The sequence below is a fragment of the Hesperophylax consimilis genome, chromosome 7 (genome assembly GCF_061612785.1).
Source record: "Hesperophylax consimilis isolate HC1 chromosome 7, BYU_Hcon_1.0, whole genome shotgun sequence".
Classification (NCBI taxonomy): Eukaryota; Metazoa; Arthropoda; class Insecta; order Trichoptera; family Limnephilidae; genus Hesperophylax; species Hesperophylax consimilis.
In genome coordinates this window covers 27,474,347-27,500,800 of record NC_142842.1, presented here as the reverse complement: position 1 = coordinate 27,500,800, position 26,454 = coordinate 27,474,347, and the positions used below count along the sequence as shown (strand labels likewise).

The 26,454-nt window shown below is 32.6% G+C and overlaps 1 protein-coding gene and 1 long non-coding RNA gene across 6 annotated transcripts in view; both read left to right on the top strand.

Moving 5' to 3' along the window:
- Window positions 1-26,454, top strand: part of LOC149422584 (gamma-glutamyl hydrolase A-like) — a 60,951-nt gene that overhangs the window by 12,711 nt on the left and 21,786 nt on the right. The window contains exon 1 of one of the 5 annotated variants that reach the window (XM_089633375.1): window positions 17,024-19,891. The exons of 2 other annotated variants lie outside the window; for them this stretch is intronic. The gene's annotated coding sequence lies outside the window, so the exon portion shown is untranslated. Of the gene's footprint in view, window positions 1-17,023; window positions 19,930-26,338; window positions 26,360-26,454 lie in introns of those variants that run through there. 2 more of the 5 variants (XM_089633372.1, XM_089633376.1) reach the window with 2 other exon arrangements.
- Window positions 6,095-7,295, top strand: LOC149422585 (uncharacterized). Its single transcript, XR_016302429.1, has 3 exons — window positions 6,095-6,147; window positions 7,008-7,077; window positions 7,179-7,295. It is a non-coding gene; the product is annotated as an uncharacterized LOC149422585 (long non-coding RNA).

The window sequence follows — 26,454 nt, the reverse complement described above, 5'->3', positions numbered from 1 at the left end:
AGAAGAATTGAAAGATTTGGTTCTCCCTAATAATTGTAAACTCATTTCGTTTGACGTGGTTAATTTGTTCCCTAATGTTCCCATTGGGGAAAGTAAATGTTTAAGACCCGGCATTTTCAATTTCTACCGATTTATAAGCAGTTTCTCGCTAACTCCTTAAGTCTTGAAGTTCCAAAAAAAATAAATGTTATTTTTGAAGATTATATCTATACATTTGTTTTGCCGAAACGTCAACTATATGAAATTCCCTCGATAGAAAAAAATCGCAAAGTAAGCTCCGAAACTTATTAAAAACACGTTTTGTTCTGTTATTTAATATGTTAAAGGAATGAAAAAAATTTAGACTGTATGTTAAAATGCAAATAAAAATATAACGAGAGATTTTTTTTCTATTTTAAATGTGTCGTGTTTTATTAAATATTTTCTCAGCAGTCGCTTACGTCTGTTCATTTCAATCGCGTTAAATATTAGCGCGCTCTCTCTAACATTCTGATTTACATAAGACCATTTCAAACATTCATCAGTCCCGCGCAGTCGGCAGGCATAGTGGACGTGTGTCAGAATTTTTGGCATCTAAAATTACGTGATTTATTGTAAATAATATTTAATTTAAAATATTTGAATAGCTTATTTAACGTGAATATTGCATTTATCGGTTAAATAATATTGTTTTTCAAAAATGAAAAATAAATAACAAACATAAATGAAATGTCCCAAGGCCGCGGCTTGTGCACAAAAGTACTATTCGCCAAAAATTCGTTTGCCACAAGGCGATGGAAGCTGATTGTTCTAAAACTGTGAGATTATTTCTTGAATGAATTCCGCAGTCGTTTTTTGCCACTCTGGAAATATTAGAGTAAAACACGTCAGGTGTTTAAAAAATACTGGTTATTCAGACTTTGCCGAACATTTAATTAATACTAACCATTCTTTTGATAAAAATACAGGAGTCAAAATTATACATAAAAATAAAATAGGAATACGCCTTAATAATATAGAAGCATTAGAAATAGTAGTAGATTGAGATCAAACGAAACCGGTCGACGTGTATAGCAAAATGAAGTGGTTTAAAACAACAACAATAAATATTTTGAATAACATATTTAATTCAAATGTATCTATCACGTATACTTTTATAAAATTTACAAATATCTTTATGAAATTCAATATTTATTTAAAAAAGAAAAAAGTGAAGTAAAGCAAAAAATCGAGTATTAGAAATTATCCTCAAGGGACAACTCTGTATTACAAAACATATTCAACTATTTCAAGTTGTTTTTATAATTTTATACTTTATATTATTTTTTAGATTGCGTCCATTTAGACATATTTAATGCATTGATAACTGTAAAAACCGAGTAAGTTTGTTTTGTATTGGCCATTAAATGATGATGTTTTTGTTACGTAACTCCACACAGGATGCAGGTAATTCTGCGTGATTATACAAGTAAAAAATAAAATGTTAATTTTTCGAAATTCCAACGCTTTAAGGTCGATTTCAGGTAAGTAAGTTAATAAACTAAAGGATAAATAAATATTTTTCTATGGAAAAATATTGTTCTATAGGAAAAACACAATGGATTGTTAACCCTATACGAACTCTATGACAGGTAAAAGTGGTGGGCGTCGCCCATCTACAATTCGAAATGCAGAATGCCGCGTCTTAAGAGGAAGCTACAAACCAAAAATATGTATATTCTTTGTTTGCCTTATTTCGTGACGAATACACAGGTAATAGGCATTAAATTCGCTTGGAAAATGGATTCAAGAAACACTCAATTTCATGCGCAAAAGTGGTTTTTATTTATTTTGTATAAAAAATTATAAGTACGCAAAAAATTAATCAAAGGAAACTGTCACAAATAATCTTACCCATAATATGTTATTTTTTAAAAGTTGATTCATTTGTGCATTCATACATTTTTATTGAATAAATACATTTTTTAGTAGGTTACATTTATATTTTATATGAAGCAATTTTTTTTCATTTGAATTCTCCTCAAGAGAAAAGATAAGAAGAGCATCAATTTATATAAAGCATTTTATTTGGTATTCATAATGTAAACAAATTCGTTATAAAGATTAATGGAAAATCACTATTTAGCACTAATTGAGCTTCGCCTTAAGTCCGAGTTTTGTTGATTTTATTTCCGAGTAGAGCCGATTTTCCGTCAGCACATATACGTCGTAATGGGGTAAAATATGGTAGATTGTAGTTCATAATGTTATAATGCAAACTTATTAGTTAACTATTTAAAATTATTGTACTGTTTAAATGAATAAATATATAATTACAAAAAGTCTTCTGTTTTACAACTCCTTAGGAGGAACCTAGAGTTCAAACCCTGTTGATATAAAAAAAGCTTAAAACAATAAAAAGTATTTTTGAAAATATGTTATTATTTACTTATGTATATACTTTTATAAATGTATATAATAATATGTAATTATTTACTTATTTATATAATTTTATAAAAGTATATACATAAGTTACATTTTAATTTAATATAAAAAAGATTTAATTAATTAAATCTGTAATATCCTTAGTTTGAGAATTGTAGACGTTTTAAGTCCCGCGCGCGTCCAGTTCAAGTAACTTCGCTAGTATTTGTCCACCGAAATAAAAGTTTATTTATCAAGTACCAAATACCTAACGACCGGCGGACTCCTGTCGACCCTTACTACGTGTTGCAGTTAAATGCACGGCGAATTTGGAGAGTATGTCCAATTTTTGGTAAAATTAATTTTAGTTCTCAATAATATCAACAGATGTAGCAAACGCAAGAAGTGAAATATATAACATTGCTATCTTAGCGACAATCAAAACCCTATGCGCAGTTGTGAAAACTAAAAAAGGAGGGTGTTACCCAAATCGCAATTCCAAACAGCATATGCTGAGGCTTAATATCAGACTTGTTAAATACTTCTAATTTATCCAAAGACTTTATAAATGATCTCATGTCATTATTTAATATGTGCTTAAGTCAAAACTATTTCCAATTTAATAATGTAATATATCAGCAAGAAGGTTTACCTATGGGTGCCCCCACTAGCCCTTTGATTGCCGATATATTCATGAATAACTTGGAGAGTAAAATACTTGCCGGTAACTCACCACTTATAAAAAACGTCTTTCTGTGGAAAAGATATGTCGATGACATATTTTGTATATGGACAGGCACAGAACGTCAACTAAATTCCTTCCTCAACCTTATAAATTCTTATCATAAACATATTAAATTTACATTAGAGATAGGTATTAATTCATCCTTAAACTTCCTAGACCTATCATTATCTCTCATAAATAATAAATCGATTTTAATATCTTTCGGAAACCTACCTACACCGATATTGTCATACATAATACATCCAATCATCCTTTTTCACACAAACACTCAGCATTTCACTCAATGGTCCATCGCTTGGTCACGATTCCATTAACTAATATTAATTTCTCTAACGAATTATCAATAATTAAAAAAATAGCGTCTAATAATGGATACGATCCAGATTTTATTGATAGAATTTTAAGTAAAAAACTAAAACAATTAGCAGTTAAAAACTTCTTATTCGCGAGTCCACATAATATTAATAATAATAATCTTCCTTTCCAATGGCGCCGTATTCTATTCATTAATAATTTTTCTTCCTGCAGTATAGTTAACCTTCCTTCTGAAGTCAAACCGGCGTTTTATACCAACAACAATTTAGGTAAATTTTTAGTCAATTCTAAAGATAAAGATGACACACTTCTATTCAAATGTAATAAAATCTTCACGTCGATTTTATTCAAATACAAATTGGGTTGTTTCAACTCCGAAAAAGCTTCCGTTATATTTGAATAATCCGTTCCAGTGTTCCCCGCCGAATCGGGCAATTATTGCAGAGAATAATTTTTTTACGAGACAGGAATCATTTTTACGCTGGCAACACCTCGTATTTTTATCAATCTGTCAAAACTTTTTCCCGCCGTCGCGTTGTTAGACTGCCTGTATTTTGTGATTGTTTATTGTATCAAATGTTGAAAACTTAAAATGGACCCAAACTTACTGTAAGTATTGTAAATTATACCCTTTTTCCATAATAAATAAGAACTTTATGAATAAATAATACACATGTTTGTAACCGTATAGGTACGTGAGGCATTTTGTTTTCCTAAATCCCAATGTAAAGCTTGATAATATTATGTAGAGTTTCGTCTTCTAAACAACATAAACGATCATAATGAAAACATTTGCGATACCTCTATATAATTATCGCTTGTAATATTACCCGGTGTTTCTGTGCAATGAGACAGGTTTCAGCAATTACAGGAGATCAGCAATTCCTTGTACGATCTTGTTACTTATAAATATGAAATGTGTTTTCAGGAAACAATGCAATGTTGGTGAGGAAGTATAGCCATATTCTCACCAATAAAAAGACCGACGCAGTCATCTTCAAACAACGAGAGGCGACATGGCTTACTCTTATATCCGATTTCAATGGCGATGGATTCTGTCAAACAGCTCCGAGCTCGGTTTGAAAATATGAAGCGTCGGGCAAGGCAGGTTGGAATATATTTCTTAATTGGTATTAATCTTAACGCCATAATGCTGTTAAATGAACTGTTATATTTAGTAATTCGTTGCCCTGATGCTTTGTTTAATTCATGCAGGTATATATGTTTATTAATTGACTTTTAATAATGCTTCAAGGACGGTAGCAGAGAAATTCAGGAGAGGACTAGCGGTGGACACAAATTTTATGCGGAGCATAGTGGCTACTTCGATTGACGGACTCCCTAGCGTGTTTGACGATGACATCAGCACTTTGGTGCTGCAGGAGCTAGCTGGTGGTGGAAGAAGGTGGGAGTTTGGTTAGCGCCATAGCTGGGGTTTATTATGGTGTTGACTGCAGTTTACTAACTATTACTACAATGTTTCCTAGTTTTATATTAGTTCTTCATTTAAGATAATCTGGTTAATTAATGCATTTTCACATTTTTTTAAGCTTCCAACTCCTACCCCTTTGACAGCAGCGCCCCAGAACCAACGATCTAAAAACCTATTTCCTCTCCTTTTAAATGTAAGCGAATTTGTCGAATGATTTTATATAAGATGTTAGTAGAGTGTAGTGTAAAGCAATTATTTTACATTATCGTTGCTTTATTTAAGAAATTAATCTGATTAATTAATGTATTCTTATGTTGTTAATGCATCCAAATCCAACCGTTTTGATAGCAGCGCCCCAGAAACCTCAATCCTAAGGGCAATTTCATCTCCTTTAAATGTAAACGAATTTGTTGACTGACTTAATACAAGTTTTCAAACAAACTATTAGTAGATTTTAGTACAAAATATTTGTATTTCACTATCGTTGCTTTATTTAAGATAATAATCTGATTAGTTAATGTATTCTCATGTTGTTGAAGCATCCAAATCCAACCCTTTTGACAGAAGCGCCCCCTATTATACATACCGATTTCCGGTTTAAAAAAAAATTGGATTATTGAGACAAGAACGAGTAATATCGGAGTCATGCTAAAACTAAACTGAGATGAAAGCAGTTTATTCCCCTCTGTTCACTATCTACTGGGTGAATTCTTTAATGTACTAATATTAATTTTAATAATTTTTCTCTTTTTTATGTACACAATTCTTATGAAGTATTTTCTGGCTTCACAATTACCTACATTATATTACATGATAATACTAACAAATGTACATTGTGTACTTACGACGGGGTACTCCAGTAAGACCGCATTTTTCTTTTCTTTCCTTTTAAAACTGTAAATTTAAAAAAATGCATTTTATGCAATATTATGCACGGCATGTCCAGGTTTTTATATTATGCATATTTTTAACCTCTCGACTGTGAGTCGGACGCCGGCATCCGAGAAATATTTTTGCTTGGTTTTTTTTTTTAAGTGCTATTTTAACCCTTATCTATAGAGAAACTGTATGAAGAACAAGGTCAAAATCGCTTGCGCTAATATCAGTCTAGAAGATACCTTTTATTTTATTAGTGTAGCCTCTTTGGTAGCTTTCAAATTGACTTCTCTATGAAAAGCCGTTGTCATCTTTTTTGTGCATCTTTTTCAACGTTCGCTGGTGGACGGACTGCTACAGTAAAGACTGTATTATACGACGAATTTCCCAAAGAAACGTAAGTAAACATGATTTTATGCATAGTTCAGTGAACAAGTCATGTGTTTTTCATAAATATAATTCATTTTTGCAAAAGACAAATACGTAAAATTCCTGTCAAAAACGGGAAGTGTTTTCGCTCTGAAAATTTATTGTGTTTGAATCAAGTTATTTATGTCATATATTACATTATTTGGAATGATTTACATGTTATTGTGTAGAAAAACCATTTGAGAGAATATATAAAAGCTTTTGTTTTGTCAATATTTAGTGTTTATTTTATGAAAAATGAATTACTGGCCGAAAATGTCAAAAAAAACTTGCTTATAAAAAGTTCGTTTTTGTTTATCATTATTGACATCGTAATATTATATTATTTGTAGAGATTCATATGTCATTATGTAGGGAAAACTATTGGCATTGTGTTTCAAAATCATTGTTTAGTCAATATTTAGTTAAAATATTATAAAAAAATAAGTTTTGCATCTCAGCAATTTACACCAATACAATCAAGATTTCCAATTTGTTTGAATGTATGTGTTTACGGAATTTTACGAAAGCTTTGAAAAATGACTAGTGTCGCCACCTGTAGTGATATGTGAATATTGCAATCTCCATACAAAAGAATCCACCACAGCAGGGTGTACTAGAAAATGTAAAACTATTGTTTTATTTACGGAAATATTTTTTTTGTTATTTATTGTTTTATGAAAAATCGTAATAAATATCACAAAATTAGATCAGGTGTACAGGATGTGCTAAAAAAAATTATAAGATTTTTTTTATATATGATAAAAAAAAACAGTATGCAATTATAAATATCTTTTTTAAAATTATATAAATACAAGTATATGTCTGATTGCTTCTATCGCTTTGCAGAATGGAGACCACAATACAACATGATGCAGGGGGCAGAACCACCAAAGACACCGCATCGATCGCCATGACGGTATGTTTTGTATTAGTAGTAGTTATATTAGGTTGATTGTACGCTTCATCTTTTCCAGAATTGAAAGACATTAGTGTAACAATAAATGTTTACTGTTTCAGGTTTCAAATCGGCCACATAAGAGGAACATAAGAGAACATAACATAAGAGGAACTGAAATAAATACGATGAAAAAAAACTTTTTTTACTAAACATTTTTTTATTGAACCCCACAGCACTTGAATAAAAAAATGTATTTCATGTAATATAAAAATGAAATAAATATGATGAAACATAAATCTCCGACTTTTATTTTTATTGAACCACCCAGTTACTTGAAATTGAAAAAATGCATTTTATGTTATATAAAATTGAAATAAATATTATGAAAAAAAATATCACTAAAATTTATTTTTATTCTCATTGAATCATGATTCTTTGCACCACTCTGTATTTCGATAAATATCTGTATACAAAAATGGCGGCCATTTTGGATATCGATGTATTGAAGTTGGTCAACTGTCTGAGGTAAATATTGTATATATTAGCATTGTTTTGGATATAAATTCATTATCGAAATAATAGGTGTGAGGTTCCATTAGAAAGGTAATTCTATCTAGTTTATTTTGATGTAATTTTTATAATATTTCGCAATATAATTGTGTCAAAAACCAGGTTAGTAAAGTGACAGCGAAAATTTACATCATAGTGCATAAATATATTTTTAGCATTATTTATTTACAGGTTTCTAGTATAAAAAAATATTATTAGTAACAACAATAGTATGAACTACCAAAAACTGAAAGAATTGCTTTCATAACTTTATACAATACGACACAAAAAAATTCTAAAGTGCACGCTTGGCTTGACATTTTTTTTTGAAAAGCCTAAAATATTTTACATTTTCAAAACAACGTAAATGCCATTATTTCTTTGAAAACACTTTTGGTTTGTTTTTTTTTTCATATAGGCTATTTATTCAGGTTTGTGTAGAAATAATAAAATCCGTTTATATTCATATACATAATTTTTTTGACAATTGTTTCCCGAACGGGGGAATTTTTTATTAATTTTTCAGATAAAGTTAGCTATTCTGGGAAAACGTCTTACGATATAATCATGAACTATATATGAATAATTAGCTACATTATCTGGTAAACAGAAAACAATCGAAAAAAAAGCAAATACTTAGTTTTCATTAAGATATTTGAGCAGAACACATCGAGGTAATTTTCGCGCCGTTTCCGAAATTTCGTCCCACATTCAACAGGTTAATGCTGTGTGACCTTTACTTTATGGGCCGTATAATCTTTTGTGTTCTTTCTAATGTTTTTCAATTATTGTCAATTATTGTTAGAAAAAGATGAATGAATGCATTCGCACACAATTAACTAGTCCATTATACTATGTTCTTAAATGTTTCTTTCCCATTGTATAAGTATGTATTTTTGCTGTAAATTATTCTTTCTTCCGAGAGAGTATTCTGGTATAATTTTACTTTTTTCAGGGCATTAATAAAAAATAAATAATCACAATCGCTAATCAAGTCGCTACAGCGACCTTGATGTGATTTACTATGTAATACATTTCTAGAATGATCTATGTTATTACTAACTATATATGGAGATAATATACAGTACCATAGTTACCTGGTAGATAAGTATGGTACTGTAGACGGTATGGTACGGTACACTTAAGATTAATACTTAATTAACATTAACTAATTGTTAATACAGGATTTAGAACATAATTGGAAAATACCATAAATATTATTTTAAACCTTTATTTTCTTTTTTTTTACTGAATTTATATTAACAAATTATTATAATCAGTAAATATTAGTCTGAAACACCCATACATATTTAAAAATAAATAAACTCTGAGAAAAAATAAATGCCGCTGATGGAAATTGAACCCGCAACCTTCCGATTTATTCATTTTTTTTTCAATTTCTACAGTGTAGGTAGGTGCCTTACTTATTTTCTCTTTTATTTTAATTTGTTATATTATTTTGATATATTTTGTTCCTCACTTATGTAAAATACAAATAAAAGAATATACTACATCTTGGTACTCTATTTATTTTATGAAATTTTGTAGGAGTATGCAGTTACACTTAAGCTATTCACATTCAATAACGATCCAATGCATATTACATAATATATGTATATGTGAGATAGTTGTTCAAAACATTTCTAATAGTAGGTATGTATTCTCTATTAATAAACAAAGTAATTTACTAAGTTTATAAACATTAAAGTATAAAATAAATAGAAGATTTATCATTACATTAATTATTTTGTACATGTTAACTATCTATCTCTGAATATATGTAAATGGTCGTTTGTTGAAAATCTCTGAAAGTTCTTCATTGATTGCTTTGAAATTTAGACACAATGTTGCATTCAAATATGCGTGTGTTTTTATATACCTACTTCTAAAGACTTATATTATCTTCGCTCATGTACCAAGAGATTGTACACATGTGTTCGAGTCTCCAGGCGGAAGATGTTGCAGAAAGTGTTGCCCCATGGGTTGGTAAAGAATCAATATAAACCGAGTTCTGCACAGAGAAGTAAAGTAAGAAAACAGTTTATAAGGCGGTCTACTGTGGAACCTCTCTTGCAATGCAGGGTTTTACAGCACTCGGCTTATGTGGATTCCTTACCGACACGTGGGACGACAGGCTTAATGGTACAGAAGGAGGTAAGATAGGGCTTTTTGTGCTGGGTAGTATTTTACTATTTATTAGTCCATCAATCTGGCAAAATATGAGTTAATGAGGGTTTGACGAACGTGGTCATCTCCCCTGTTAAAGATTGGTGCTTGCACCAGTACATCGTTAACCTCGTCCAAGGGGTCTATGAATACAGGTGGTTGATCTTGTTACAATGATCCCTTGTACCTACCTGCATTTTAATTTATGAAGAAAGGACTGGAAGCCATCTTTTAACAACTCCAAAAGTTCTTTCAACAACATTTCTGGTCCTGATCTGACTTTCTTTATATAAATGTTGTTCTCGAGAAACGGAATTCCTTAAGGGTGTTAGTAAATATGGCTTTATTCCATAACCACCATCTCCAACAATCACTTCATCTCCAAACTCACCGCATTCCAACCTTACTTTGATGCTGCTACTATTAAAAAGATGGGTATCTCCAGGCCACCTGGCTACTATGTTGGTCATAATTTGTGATATATTGGTCGACAAAAGAAACAAACTTGTAGTTTTTCAATATTTTTACCAGTTTTTTCGTCATTTTAAATCACGGAAACCAACGATATAAAAACGAATTTCGACAATATTTTATGTAGAAAAGGTATCTAAACTTCTTCCCACAAAACCTTTAACTTCATAAATTTTAATCGTTGGGTTTTCTTTGCGTTATTTGCCAAAATAGTGAGGGTCGTTATCACCAGTAATTGGCACATACGATATGTCAGACCGCAATTGTGACGTTCGCGCATGCGTCAATCTTTTTCAAAATGGCGGATCGCGTTAACCGGCCGATTTCGGCTGATCACATTTTCATGAATATTTCGTTGAATTTTCTCTTGACGGACGATGAAACAACCCAATTTATGGAAAATTGAGTGGATTGACGTTGTGATGACTTTCTCACACGTGATTTTTTCCGAAACAACTCGCCCTTGTCATGCAGGAATTTATAAATTAAATTGTAACAATTGTCCAGCGTTTTATATCGGGAAGACAACGCGCAATGTCAACATTAGGATTAAAGAACATCTTAGATGCCTAAATAGCAATGGCTTTTCAGAGTTTGCCAATCATCTTATTGAAAAAGATCATACCTTCAATAAAAGCACCGGTGCTAAGATTCTCCATAGAAAATACCATAGTAACAAATTGAATAACCTAGAAGCACTAGAAATTAAGAAAGCCATTAAAACCAAAAGTTTAATTCTGAATAATCAATTAGATTTGTCAAAAAGCCCAATACTGGGAATATTCCCTGTAAACTGTAAAATTCCCAGTATCCCTTAATCACCTTACAATTATTAATGCCTATTCTCTATTATTATAATATTTATGTACACTAATCGTTTTCTTTTAATATATTGTTGTTTCATTTTGGTTTTATTTCTATCTCCCTCTGTATGTATATATAATGACACATTTTGTATTATTGATTAGTTTAATTTTGTACCCTGACGATGCTCGAGTGTAGCGAAACCGGTCGGTCTTAAAATTAATAAAAAAATCGTGGTTTTAAACAAAAAATATTGTTTTTATTTCATAAATATTATTGCTATTATTTAATTGTTTATTTGTCAGACTTATTCAGTTTATATACATTTCATGATTTTTAACGTGAAATTTAAAATCTGGTAAATTGTCATATATATTTATGAATCTTTCTGGTAATGAATCATAAAAAATTACTCCAATGTATATTTATAATTGAATTTCCCCATTGTTTTTTTTTCTTTTTGCAGTTGACATGTTGAGTTTTATTTATTACAAACGTGCGATTTCTTAAAAATAAAAATAGAATACTGTCACAATTCGTAAACATCTTCTAGAAAAAAATCACTCACTCAATGATAATACTAAGCCAACCCCATTACAGATACAAGATAAAGGCCGTAAACCTCAATCTTTACGAACAGTTGGAAATAAAAAAAAACCTAATAGCCCCAAAGCTAGTTTGATAAATGAATAAAAAATATAATTCACTCGTCTCTCGTCTAAATTATTATTTTTCTTACTTTAACCACCTTTAGTCAAATTTAAACAATGGAATTGTTGTTGGAAACTTTAAAGGGTAATTCAATTATGAATAACCTTTAATAATTTTACTCGGAAATCGATAATGGCATTAGTAATAAAAATTAAATCAATTTGTTTTCATTTTTAGTACCTATATATATATTTTTTTTAAAGTTTTTTTTATTAGTAAAAAAAGATACACGAATTACATAATATAACAATTACATAATATAATTACACAATATAGTAGGTTATTAATTACATAATATAAGTATTCGATGTACCCCCATAAATAAGCAGGGCTTGTGTGTATGGGGGTGTTGTTATATTTGTTTATATTTGGTACGATTCAGTTCAACTGTTCGGAATACTTTTTAAGGTGGCTTTTGAATTCGTTTATATTTGCATTCATGTTTCTAATTTTTTCTGGTAATGAGTTAAAAAATTTAATTCCGAGAAATATAATATGGAAGTAATGTAAATATATAATCTGGAAATGGCTTCACCATAGTTTTATAATGCCTTCACAGGGCTAAACAGCTGTCGCGCGTAATAAAAATTACACAGCAGAACTTGTTTTTAAATAAACAGTTTTTTTGTAAATTTAATAGGAATATTATTGAATACATAAATGAAAAAATCTTTCTTTCAGTTTAATTTCGAATAATTTTCCCATTCTTCACAATTCACATTAAAAAATCTACTGAAAATATAAATTAAATACCTATATAAAATGAACGTAATAAATGACACATTCCCCATACACCCAAGCATAGCTTTATTATGGTGGTACATCTTACGTATAAAATTGGCTGAAATAATGACTATATTTTCTGTAAATTATTTAATATTATTTTTTTAATAAAAACACACACACACATATACACACATACACACGATATCGATCGGAAAAATACTGTAAATAAATTGGTGTTTGAGAAGCGAATTTCTTTTATTTTTAGCATTGTATGATTTATGTAGATTAGATGGAAATCAATTCGCTACTGACTTTCCTTTTATTTCTATCCCATTTAGCGTGCTCTCTGTCTCTCGTACTTACCTGACATCGAATATTGCCATCATTTGAATTTTAGTTCTGTACATATAAATTAAGCAAAGAATGGTCAAACTTTTGAATCACGAAAAACGCCCACATGTCATTTCTTGTGCCTTTTTAAATTTTGCAACCGATTGATTATAAATTTATGTTCTACGACTGTGATATTCTCCATCTTCTCGCCATTCTTTTATTTGTTTAAAACAAAATAAAATTTTCTTCTCTCTTGGCTATGGCCGATATTTAATTTTTTTTCTTTTAAGGCTTTGCATATGTGTTCGCAGGGATGGGAAATTCCTCCCCTACAACACATAAGCCTCCATGAAAATTGGACCCTTAATTTCTTTGATATCTACAGAAAACTACTTAAAGCTCTCTTGTACTACGTATCTTTATAGACATATGTACTCAACTAATTAATACGTTATTTACGAACTTGAACGCAAATATTTCCGTATTTATATTGTAATTAAATTCCATCAAACGTTGTGTAATTTTTTGATTTATGATATAGGATTTTAATTACCTTCATTTTTGTGGTAACCCCCTTGGTTCTGATCGAGGCGTCGAGTTTCAAAATTTAATTGGTCTTTCCATTGCAAACCTAGACTTAAATGAATTCTCTGAATGAGCTAACTTTCCTATTGTAATTATTCTGATTCCCTGCACCTTAACAAAGTCGTAGTTAAATGCTGATAAAAGATATTATACATGTTTATTTGAACAGGTGATTAAATATAACTCAAATGGTTAATTGTTAGTAAATTTGATTTTGGTAAACTCTTGTGTCTGTTTGGCGCCACTCCTTTATGATTCTGCTGCTATGAGGTACATGTAAAGATTGATTTAGTAGGTTAATGTAATTAGTTAATTGCATATTTGACGAACTCGGAATAGCCCATTTGCTGGCATAATTTGGCTCCAAATCCTCCTGCAAGTAAACGAGATGATCGTGAGTCAACGTGAAATTCGCACAATCTTCTGACACGGCTCTTTGATTGATACCTAAGTTATCGCGTCCCAAAAAGCCTTCCACGTCATCATGCACTGCCTTCAAGTTTCCTCTCGGGTCCCGATACCCCCAAATTCCGACCCCTCCTTGGACTACAATTTACTTAGGGCGAACCGGTTTCGTCCTATATACAATCATATACTCACGGTTGGTGTGGACTTACGGGTCGTGAATCCTCATTCCACGTTTAAGAGAAGATGCGAGAGTGGTCCAGAAGACCTAAAATGCAAGCTGTATGCAGGTCCGCATCTTCCAGTAAACAGTACATACGAATAAATATATGTATACATACAGTTTGGGAAAGGTTTATAACTCGCAATACGAGGCTATCTACCTCGCATTCCAAGCTCGGATCTCGCACGAAGAGTTCTGCGAAACTCTAGGCTTGGTAACCGAATATATACGTAAGAATAAGGTTATACTAATAAATACTAGTAGAATAAGATCTTATTGATAGTTTGTTTTGGAGAGCTATCGAACTCCAGGCTTTTTGTTTGGTTTTGACGTTTTTATTTAAGAGAATCGTCATCTCTATTTGGTTTGGTTAATGGTCTTGTTGTAGGAGCGACCACTGCCTCCTATCTGATGAACTGTATTTGTTTTAAATTTTACCTCCAGGGTTCAACATTAATTTTTGTTCATCCTATCCCGTGATTTTCCAATTGTTTCAAGTAGTTGGTTGCCACATTAGAGAGTACTCGACTCTCAAATGTCTCAGGCAACTGATGGGGTTCTGTATGAGCACCCAATCAATAATATTCAAATGTTTCGTATAATTATTCGATATAAATTTGGCTAACCCGTGATTTTTCAATCGTCGTTTGCGAACGATAGGCATTTGTGAATGACCCAAATCACTGCACATTGCACAATGACATCCTGATGATTATCCTTATAACTCTGATAAATTATCTAATTATGGCCAAGGTCGTTTTCAAACTATGCAGTTGACTGACCCAATTCTTCAGTGTATGCTTTGTTTATCAACAAATCGAATAATATAAACATCTCATCTGACCCACTAACCCAAATGTGAGATTGTTTATTTTAAAATTATCTCGCGCTCTCCTTGTGATTCAGTTTCGTTACCCTCTATTGTGCATAGTCAATTTAAAATATTTTTAATTCCTTTATTGAAGCTAAACTATTTTTTCTTTTCCGAATTTAGTAAATTTACTAGAGTTTAATTGAAGAATAGATATATATATATATATAAGTACACATATCTCGATTGTCAAAATATGTTAAATAAGAGTACATATATTAATAAATAAATATAGAATATATGATTCTACATAGTCTTGAATATTAATAAATACATATTTTCTTTTCAATAAAGTAGATATGTCCATATGTAGGTATCTAAGATCGCTACCATTTCGATGTTCTGATTAAATGATAAATATATATATACATATACATGGTACATACATTACTCATATATACTATTTATATACAATATTTTACTTTATTTTTTTTATGAATAAATACATATATTACATATATTAGTGTGTAATTCCTTTTTGTTGTTTCACTTTAATATTCAATTGATATACTTCCACTTCACAGCCCTTCTTTGTCTCCTGGGACCTGAAAATTATTTATAAAAGGAAAACTTACCCCCGTCAAGGTATTTCCGGTCGGGTAGTACACAACAACCTTGATGAAGAAATCCTACCTAATTAATTGTATTTTTCAACTAATTTCAAAATAAATCTTTTCGGCTATTTATTCCTATATAATATTTTATTCTCGCTTGAATCATATAAATTAGCTGATATTTAATTTTTCTTCCGAACGAAATCCTAATCCAGAAAACCCGTTGATTTAATAACACTTTTCTAGTTTAGGCTTTTGAATGATAGCTGTTTCAAATTCTTTTTTCGAAATGGTAGACTGATGTTTAGAATTCCGGTTAAAACGACAAACACTTTTAACACTGTCGCTATACGCACGATGGATTTTAATTGATCAATTTATTGATTCTAAATTTCTTTTTATTTATAAATTTATAAGAAAATTTTTTCCGAATTGCGCAGACTTTTAATTATCTCGATTCTTAATAAATTAATTTCTTTTCCGAACTGTTACTTTTAGAACAAAGGTTTGAGCATTTGTTGTTATTTCTTTTCGAACTGTCTAGATTGTGTTTATTTTAAACTAAGACGTAAATATTTATTACTATTATTATTATTTTTTAACCAAATTGATGTTAAATTATAATCTATTTTTAAACATCAATTCACGAGCACATCCACTCTAGATGAACGACAAAACTCTCAATCGAATTTTAAATTTCACTTGAATGGAATAATTATTTTTAAATTTTGATTTAATTTTTAATTCAGTAATCAATTTTTGCACTTCACTAAACACTTTTTTAGCACTGAGTTTAAATTATATTTATTTTCACTGTTTAACCAAATTAAACTGACTCAACAAAACTTCACTGATGGGATTTTCAAAGGAATTTAAACTGAATTTAAAATTTCTAACTTTTCACAAAACTTCCTAAGTCCAGGGACTTGTTCAAAATTCAATACTTAGACTTGTTCAAAATTTAACACTTAGATTATTTCACTAGAATTTTACCAATAGACGTAGTACTGCGACGTAAACTCCGTTTTCAAAACTCTCGACTGACTCCCTGAAAACTGGTCTGCACCGCCATTTTATACCCTTCTCAGATTCCAAAAGACGTATCTGAATTTCCTCTGATGATCGATTCTATCTTTTACCAACTCGCAAATCCGAACATCCCTGCCATTAATATCGATTGTGCTTCCATAAGATCTTCTGCTTTCCGGCTCTGGGCGGTGGTTAATTTTTATCTTACAACTCTAAGTCGATAGGGTCCGAATCGGGTAAGTCCGCGTTAGTCGCCCAAGCTTCCTTTGTCCTCCGTTCATACAAAATGTAGTTAAAATCTCATGATTTTGCGTTCCTTTTTTTTCTCAATTCGCGATAGGTCCATCCTCAATAACATATATATAGATCTCAATTTTATGCATCTCGTGCGAAAATTGTTTAAATCCATGCTGAAATCTTTACTACGCATTTTTGAATTTCGATTTGTCTAAATTCTACTTAATTTTATTGTCACCTATATGAGCTTTTCCATTTTCACCCGTACCTTCCCTCTTTATGTCGCAGATTTGAGTTTTCCTTATTTTTTTGGATTTTCTTTTATTCGCGACGTTTTCCTGCACAATTTTCTTCTTTATTCTTTTGTTATTTCTCATAACTCTATAACTAATTATTTTCCAAGTCGTATTTATTTATTTCACGGATAAATTTGAATTGTATCACTTTTCTCCACTTGGATTATTCTTTATCACCGTTCTTTACCCTTTCTTTTATCTTTTCTCCACTTTTCCCGATGTGTGTGGTCTCCAGGAAAATTTCATACTTCATCTATTATTAATTAATATATAATTTTCCACACTTCTATGGGAGATATACCTAATTAGACTCTGGGATATCTGTCATTTTTATTGCCTGACCCAATCTCCGCCCATTCTCCATCCCTCACTTACAAGATTTCACATAAATTATACGTCTGGACATATGTTTACGCCTCAGATTTTATGTACTATGGTCGTAAATTTTATTTTATTTCAAACCTATTAATTTTAATCTCTTTTGCCTAATCTAAATACTTCATAAGCTCCACGTTAAAGTTAATTGTCTCTCCAATCGTTTATTACCTTAACGTAAATAAAAATCATGTTCGGATTTCGATTGTTTATATTCCAAAATACACATGAGACCGTCAACCTTTTATCTTGTTTCGATCCCTCTGTAATCTTGTGTAACTTTAATATCTATCTAACCTAATAATCATGTAAAATGTCTACTTTTCCTGAATCTAATCTATCGCTATATGTTTAGTTTTACTGTCTTCTTCTGATACTCAATTTTCATGTCCCTAGGACCTTCGTAGCAATTCAAAATCTCTGTATTATCCTTCCATTCGGTCGCCGCACTTTTCTAAAATGTCTATTTTTTTTGCGAGATTTTCACCCAAAATTGATTTACCAATATTTCCGCTTCACCTTAAATTGATAACGATTTATTTCCATTGTTTCCAAAACTCTCACCTCCCTTTAGTACGATTTTTATCGAACTTGACACCTTCCTTCTATCATAAATAATTGCACTACAGTTGAAAATTCTGCCAGTAATTTCCATAAGTTTTTCCGCCCTCTCTTATACTATCACGTTTATAATTTTTTCATTGCATTTTTGTGTGTGTGCTTTACAACTTGTAAAACTTCCAAAGCCCTCGACTTCAATGGTTCGATACCTCATAAATGTCTCAGTTATTGTAAACATTCCCAGGACTAGTTCCCTTGAACGTCGATGTTTACTCTATAGTGCATTTACCTCTGATTTTTGTGGGAAAGAAGAAGCCATTAATTATCTTTTTTATTGCCCGATCCAAAGTTCATTCCTTTGTCTGTAGTTGATGCACGCCTCTCCGTTCACTGATTGGTTATTCAAAATTTTTATCGTTCTCGACCAGGTCTAATTGGTCGACAACCTTCAATATTTATTTTTAAGCCTAGAAAGGGGGTTCCTTTCTCGTCTTAGACGATTTTACGACCTCTCTGCTTTCATCCCGGAACCTCAATTTAAGTCCAACTATTACAGGCGCCTACTGCAAGCAAACTGAATCAATTCTTTCTCCGCCAGATGTCGTTAGCATGTCCGTTTTCATAATTACTTCGTATATTTTTTTGCAGCTATGGTTTATCTGTTTTTTCACTGTGATTTAAAGCCTTTCATCACACGACTTGACTTGTTGAAATGTTTGAATATTAAATAAAGTACACAATAGGCTACTATTGGACGCGTACATTTCATAATCCATCACAAATATATAAAAAAAAATTCAAGTAATTTTGATTTAATATTATTAATAAATCTGGATTCTGCACTGTGAAAAATCAGAAAACTAGAATTAAAAAAATCTGGATTGCCAATTCTATGAACTTGTATTTATTCTATTATCTATTCTATGTACTTTATTCTATGTACTTATATTTATTCTATGTACTTTATTCTATGTACTTGTATTTATTCTATTAATTATTCTATTCACTTTATTCTATGTACTTATATTATACTATTGGATACATTCGTAATTTTCATATTTGTTCGTATTTTACGTTTTCTTGCAAGACTTACGAGAAAGAGGATAATGAGCCACGTTATGAACCACAGATCAAAGAAATAAGTGAATAGATTTTTAAATGCAAGCAGTTTATCAAGTATAACATTAACACATATAAGGGATTATTTTACCATCTTGATCATAGGCTGTCTGAAGCACTATGCATAGGATAAAGTATTTTGTCGATTTTCATCATCGCTCAAAAACGCTTATGTTTAAGATAAAGTCCCTCTTTACTAAATGGCACTCGAAGCAGCTAATAGTGGTTATATATCGGATAAGTTGGCCGAGTTTTCTACCTATCGCCTTTCAGTACGTTTTAACTTGACACTTTTGAGAGCTGTGAAGTTTACAGCTTTATTTAGAGTTCATTATTTATTTTACTTTAAAATGGATTTAATTGAAGATTTTGCCAGAATTGAAGATGCAGAAGCATATGACGGGTCGCGGGCGTCAATAATGCGAAGACCAAGAGTGAAAAATAAGGTTGTGAAAAGTTAAAAGTGTTGAATGATGTAACTTTCATTCGCGCTTTCGACTGATAAAAATACTGTTATACAATCCACCACCGAATCAACGACAAAATCTCTCCAATAACAACCACCCGGTATGTTATTTTAATACGAATATTTATATTTTTAACAAAAATAACAACAGTGTATGTGTGCAGTGACGTTATGTACTGTTTGTAATGTTATTATGTGTGCCCACACAATATATTATTATATCAACACTATCCTGCTACAAGCATTGTACATACTAGTAGATACACCATAATATAATAAATATAATTGTTTTCAGGAATAAAGCTGCATCAAACAGGAGTGCTTGGAGGCTATTGTACGCCTTCTTCCAGTGTAAGTTCACTTCCCTCAGGACCTGGCTCCCAAAAGAGGTATATTTATAATTTGGCTTGGATCTAAAGGCTATCCTGCAAAAATGTTGCAAATAGAAAAGTCATCAAGTACCTCTGCTACTTCAATAACATACTGTAATGAAGACGCAAAGCCAACTTCATTCACAGGACAAGTGACAAGCACATTGTTGTCACCTGATGACATTGCCATTACACTGAAATGATAATTTTAATTACTGAAATCACTTTCCCTTGTTTCAGGTGAAAAAATGCTGAAGTCCTCAACAGAAAAGGTATTTTGTGCATAAAAATGCAAGTATTCTGCGATGTCGATACGATCTTTAAGTTGCTATCTACACGTCGTAAATAAAACACTCACTAGATCCATATCTTCGGGCTTTTTGTATGGAAAAAGTTTGTACACTTCTAAGAGCGGGAGCACACAGTGAGCGGTCAGAGTTCTGCGTTCTAGTGACCGTTGAACGCTCAAGAGTTCCAAAGCACACAAGCGGCGTTCAAATTCTCGGGTTCTAGTTTCGTTTGGGTCTTTGCATATGCAACATGTCACTAGAAAGTTCATCATCCGATGAAGAATTATTGCTCTTGTGGAGCTTAGCAGCTTCTAAAAAGAAAAGGAAGTATTGGGTGCACCCAATCAACACAACGCGAGAAGAGCAAGGCGAATTTCTAGTATTTTTCAGGATTTACTTAATGATGAACAACGATTCTATATTTATTTTCGAATGTCGATTAATAGTTTTAATGAATTGTATAACATCCATAGACATATGAATATTAGTAGACCTGCCCTAAGTGATTAAAAGCGTATTATCCCCACTCCCCATACCGGTTCCATTGGAGCCGGCTGTGCTCGCGTATGGCCTCAAGTGAAATTTGAAAACGTGACGTCATCATTCTTGTGCGAACTATGGTCGAGGCATCATCGGTTCATTTTACGAAATAACACGGCAAAATGTTGACTTGTACAATGAAAACTTGTAAAAATAGATGTGAAAAAGAGAATAAACCCAATTGTCGTATTACATTCCATATATAAGCATTATTTTACTTTATTTTAAGCATATTCACATCGTATAATATGAATCAGTTGTTACTATCACATCGAGAAACGTCTGGACGCGAAACACAAAGCTGGTTGGTTGCTGGGAAGTAAATTATGAACATTTATAAGAGTGTCTTAACTAAATACTTAAACGAAATATTCGACTCTGAAAATAGAACCGAATTTTTTTGCCGAATTTGGACTTCGCAAATTTGTTCATAACGTGGCGAGTAATATGCGCTCCCATGTAAAAATTTCTATTCATTCAAAAGCAGATTTTACTTTTAAGAAGTAAATGGTGATATTATAATGCGAGATGCCTATTTACTGTCAGATTGATTTAAGGCAAGGCCAAACCGCCGCGATCATTTTGCGTCCGCAATGGCACGGTGAGCGTCCTGTGTGCGTGCAGAACCGTTCACACCAAACTAGCGATCAACTAGCGATCAGCTGGGGTCCATGGCACTCGTACGTTCGTGTCGGTTGTGTGGTAGGTATAGCTCGGAGCGGGAACCATTTAAATAATCATAATCATGTTTGGAGACGAATCTGAAGAAGAATTATTACTTCTAGCGGCTATTGCAGATGATGAAGATAGTAGCTTATCTACCCTAATAACGAATATTTTCGATTTACGATTTACGGTTTATTTATTTATTAAGTTGGAGTTTATAGTTCGGTAATCGAACCTATGTATAGTGCCTATATATTGGATAAGTTGGCCGATTTTTTTAACCACTGCAAGTATTTTTATTTATTTTAATAATATTCGTTATTAGGGTAGATAAGCTATTGGGAAGATGGTGAAAAAGCCCCTGAAAAGGGTAAATTTACTTAAAAGACGGTTTGGTAAGATAAATAATTTCGACGGGTTGGTAGGATAAAATGAAACCCATAATGCAATTTTGTTAGAATTTATGTATATTTGAATAAACTATTTTTTAATGAATTTTAATTACAAGAGTTTCTTTCGATTTCAATATTTTAAATATCAGATTAATGGGGACAAAATTCTTAAGAATGGTTTACACTTACATAAAACAAATTAATCGAACACATATATAATAATTACAACTTCTTTTGTACAAAATATAAACATAGAACTGTGCTAAAAAAATACACGCGTTCCGGTGCTGTGTAGTCAATACACATCTCAAAATAAGCGATTTAATATCGGAAAAATATAAATATTCATAGCTAATCGATTATGTTTATTATATTTTATATCAAAAGTGATAATAATTGTAATTTAATTGCTGAAAACATGAAAAAACCATCGGCAGATGCTAATTTCGTTGATCATTCTCTCTGTATTTGTATCCGACATCATGAGAAATATCACAAACTCAGAGATAATTACGTTGCGTGCAGCGTGCAGATCCTGCAAGCAGCAACTGATCCGCGGACGCGAGCACCGCGTCCAGACGCTGCACAGGACGCCGCGGCCAATCAGAGAACGCTTCGATGTGAACACGTTGCTACAAGTTCATATACAACATCTGATCGCCACCGTGCACGGGATCGCGGACGCACTTTGAACGCGGCGGTTTGTTCGGGCCTTTAAAACGCGACGTTCCGTTTTGACCGCCGCGCATAAATAAACCACTCTCTAGATCGATATCTTCGGGCTTTTTGTATGGCCCCATTTTGTCACCCCCTTATCCACAGACGACCACAGATAAAACGGTCGTTTGGTCCAGACAGGTAAATATATGGTGAACCATAAAGAAATCTCAAGGCCATTTAAAACAAAAGTAAACATAGACAATATACCTGCACCCAGCTAACATCGTTCATTCACTAGCCCAAAAAAATATATTTTAAAAATAAAAATACTGGAATGCAGGAAAAGGAAAATAAAAAAAAACCCACAGCTATGAACACATCAAATTATTTTTTATTTTCAAAAAGACAATGGGCAGTAATACAAAACAGAGTCAGTACAACCGATGTATTGAGCATTGATTTATCATTGAAGTAGAAAATAATACTAATATATCTAAAAAAAACATGAAACAGAACAAGACACAGAAAAATTAAAAGTAACAGTCTCAACTAGGAATCGAACCCAGGATTTCTGTCTTACTGCAACAACTTAATAGGATTTAATTTGACCTTGCACAAAAATACAAGAATATATACACAAAATACAACGTGTTGAAAGATATGTCAAGTAATAAAAAAAAATAATTAGAGGCAGGGCCGACCCTGTGCGGGCGCAATTGGAGCAGTCCGCTTCGGGCGCTGAATTTCAAAAGGTGATAATACCTAAACTAACGTAAGATTATCTTTCATAAAAACCACGCTACGCATACATACAAAGCATCAAAATATAATTGATTACAGTGATCGTCTATCTACTACCTAGGGCCTAGGCATCTATTCTACTGGTTTTGACAAGGAGCGCTAAAATTTTACTTGCGCCATGCGCCATTTGGCTCAGGGCCGGCCCTGACTAAACGAACAACAATAGTAACGCCTTTTGACTTTTACATGGTATAATTTAAATAATACATAAACCATAATAACAACAAAAGATATTATAAAATAGAAGTTAAGAACATGTAATCAATATTTCTATTGATACTGACGTGGAATCCATTATCTCTAAATAGTATAAAATAAAGTGACATTCGCGTCTGTCTGTTTGTGCGCTTAGTTCTTCTTAACTATGCAACTGATTTTGATAAGGTTTTCACCATCATTAATAGAATTTATTCCGGAAGGTTTAGATAAATAACACATGCATTGACACATATTAGTATTGTAGCGCCCTTCGTGGCAGCAGGACGCGTCCTAACGCTTCCTCCAACCGCTTTGTGTTTTTTTAGTATTTTCAAGGGAAATGAGGCAACATCCCTTTGAAATTATTTTTAAAATCAATCCATCAACATTTGAACTTAAATAAAAATAAACTTAATAATTATTAGAACTTTATAATATGTGATTTGAGTGCAGTGTTTTAAAGTGAATATTCTGAAATTTGCTCAAAAATATCGGACTTTCGAAACGAACGGCGACCGGTAAATACACTCCAGATGTTTTCAAAAAATTCTCGGAAACTGGGCAAGCTTGGACACTGGCAAGTTTTTTACTAAGCCCAGGGCAATTTATTACCCAACCGTCGCTTTTTATTGCGGACAGAATGCACCACTTCAACAATTACCAGGAACAGGATTACATGGAGATAAATGATGGACTTGCCAAACGTCACAGCGGTGCTGCCAGGGTCTCTTATCTATGTGAGGTGTCAGCGCTTTATTAGCAGCAGATACATACCTGGACGCTGTTGTTGGACGCGGTGGACTCTCTTACTGCAGCAGCTGGTCCAGTTCCTTCACCACTTAGGATTCTTGCTGCAGAGTCTCCATCTTCTATCTTCGTAGAACGTCACAGCGGTGCTGTCAAGGTCTGGTATCTGTGAGAGGATAGTGTGTCAGCGCTTTATTAGCAGCAGACACATACCTGGACGGATGACGAACCTCGTGCTGGCACTGTTGGTGGACGCGGTGGACTCTTTCGCTGCAGCAGCTGGACCAGTTTCTTCACCACCTGGGATTCTTGCTGCAGAGTCTCCATCTTCTATCTTCGTGTCACCTGTTCCTTTACTTCATTTTACTTAACTTAACTTCACTCTATTTTTGTAATATTTATATTTTCTGTAATACCTGCATCAACTGTAAAGCGCCCCTGAGGTGATATCTCACAAAAGCGGCGCTATACAAATTATCCAATAATAAATAAATAAATAAATAAATATTGATAAAAAGCAGAGAAAAGTCGATATAAAGATTATTTTTGGCCGCTTGCATTGGTAACGCTGGCGAGACCTTATGAGAATATCAAAATAATGTACTACGGAATTGTATACCTTAAAATGACCGACATAAAAGTTTGTTATATATATATACAAATGTGATACATATCGCAGCTGCCGTCTGGTCCCCAAAATCTCCAAGTGCGTCTTCCGTTTTCTGGGAGAAAGGGCTGCCGTCGGACAAATGCAGCTCAAAATGCCCTTCGTTTTACCTAGAAAAAGACAAAATTTGAGGCCAATGATTACACTATTGTAGTATTGTACACATATTTAATAAATTTCATGGATAAAATTAATTAAAAATATTTTAAGAAAAAGGGGACATTTATGGTGATGGATTTTCACTGTCTTCTGGAAAAAATCTTGTTTTATGCAGTTTCTGCAGAATTTGTAGGGACTGAAAACAAAACTTCTTGAGCGAGTTTCACTGTAATATAAATTAGGTGTATACCTTCAGAATATTCCTTCAAATGAGGATTCCACACTGTTGAACGTACTGTAGGTGACTTACATCTTATAAATATTAGTTAAAGAATAACAAATTTAAGTGTTAATTATTATCGCCACAGCACTAGAAGTTATTTAAGTTCTCCTGCAAGGGTTTTATATAATTTCCACAGCTTTGTCGTCAGCAAACATCATGTAATTCTGGAGAGGTTTAAATGACCTTGTTTGATGTAATCGTGTCTTTGTTTAGCAATTTTAGCATCCTAATACGTGGTATAAGATCGCGTCGGAATACGGATAGGTCTGAAAAGGAAAATTAATCAAATTATTAGCCAATGAAGTACATTCAGGAATCAGGAACATTGTATCAAAGAACGAGAGGTTAGTACCTGTATTTAACAACGGGATCGGGTCCTTCTTTCAATTGGTGGAGGTAGACCGGATATTTTATGATGATTGGAAGATTAAGCGTTGGCAACGCATTATTTTTAAATCTCAAAAGTACCGTGTGCTTTCAATCGCGAAATGACACCCACAAACAAACGTATTTCTTGCTGCTTCTTGCTAGCACCGGATTATCGAATCCGTCTGAGCAACCTTTAACACAACACGGCATTAATTTATCACCTTGAAGAATTCTAGCACGCAAAATTATTTTTAGATGGGCGAAAGAAAATTCAAAATATTTACGCTAAAAACTTTAACTGACTTCAACTTCAACCTTCGAAATGGCGTCTTGGAAATTACCGTTAATTTTTATTGGAGCGTAACCGATGCTTAGCTTCTCTTTTTGTTACACAAGTCGCTATGGTAGAGAGCGAGAGATGAAACTACAATTTTTGCTGTAAGCCAATGAGATGTGAACTTTCAGCCACAACAGCTTTGTCTATAAGAATTTGGGTTAGGGATAACTCCTCCCATCAGGGTTACAAGGTCAGATGGGAGTTGTACGCCCCTGCCGCCGCGGTCTGACTGCCCGCTGTGTGCGTTGTTGTTATAATATCAGTACATTCTAATGAACGCCGAACGCGGAACTCGGAACTCCTGACCGCTCTCTGTGTGCTCCCGCTCTAAATCACGGATACAGCCGACGGATTGGTGATGATAGACAAGGTAGAGAAACTCAAGGCCATTTAAAAAAGGTGCGACCATAGACAGTATAATAGCACTCAGCAATTTATTATTTAGCCCAAAAAACTATTTTAAAAATAAAATTGTCCTTGAAGCAGAAAAATAT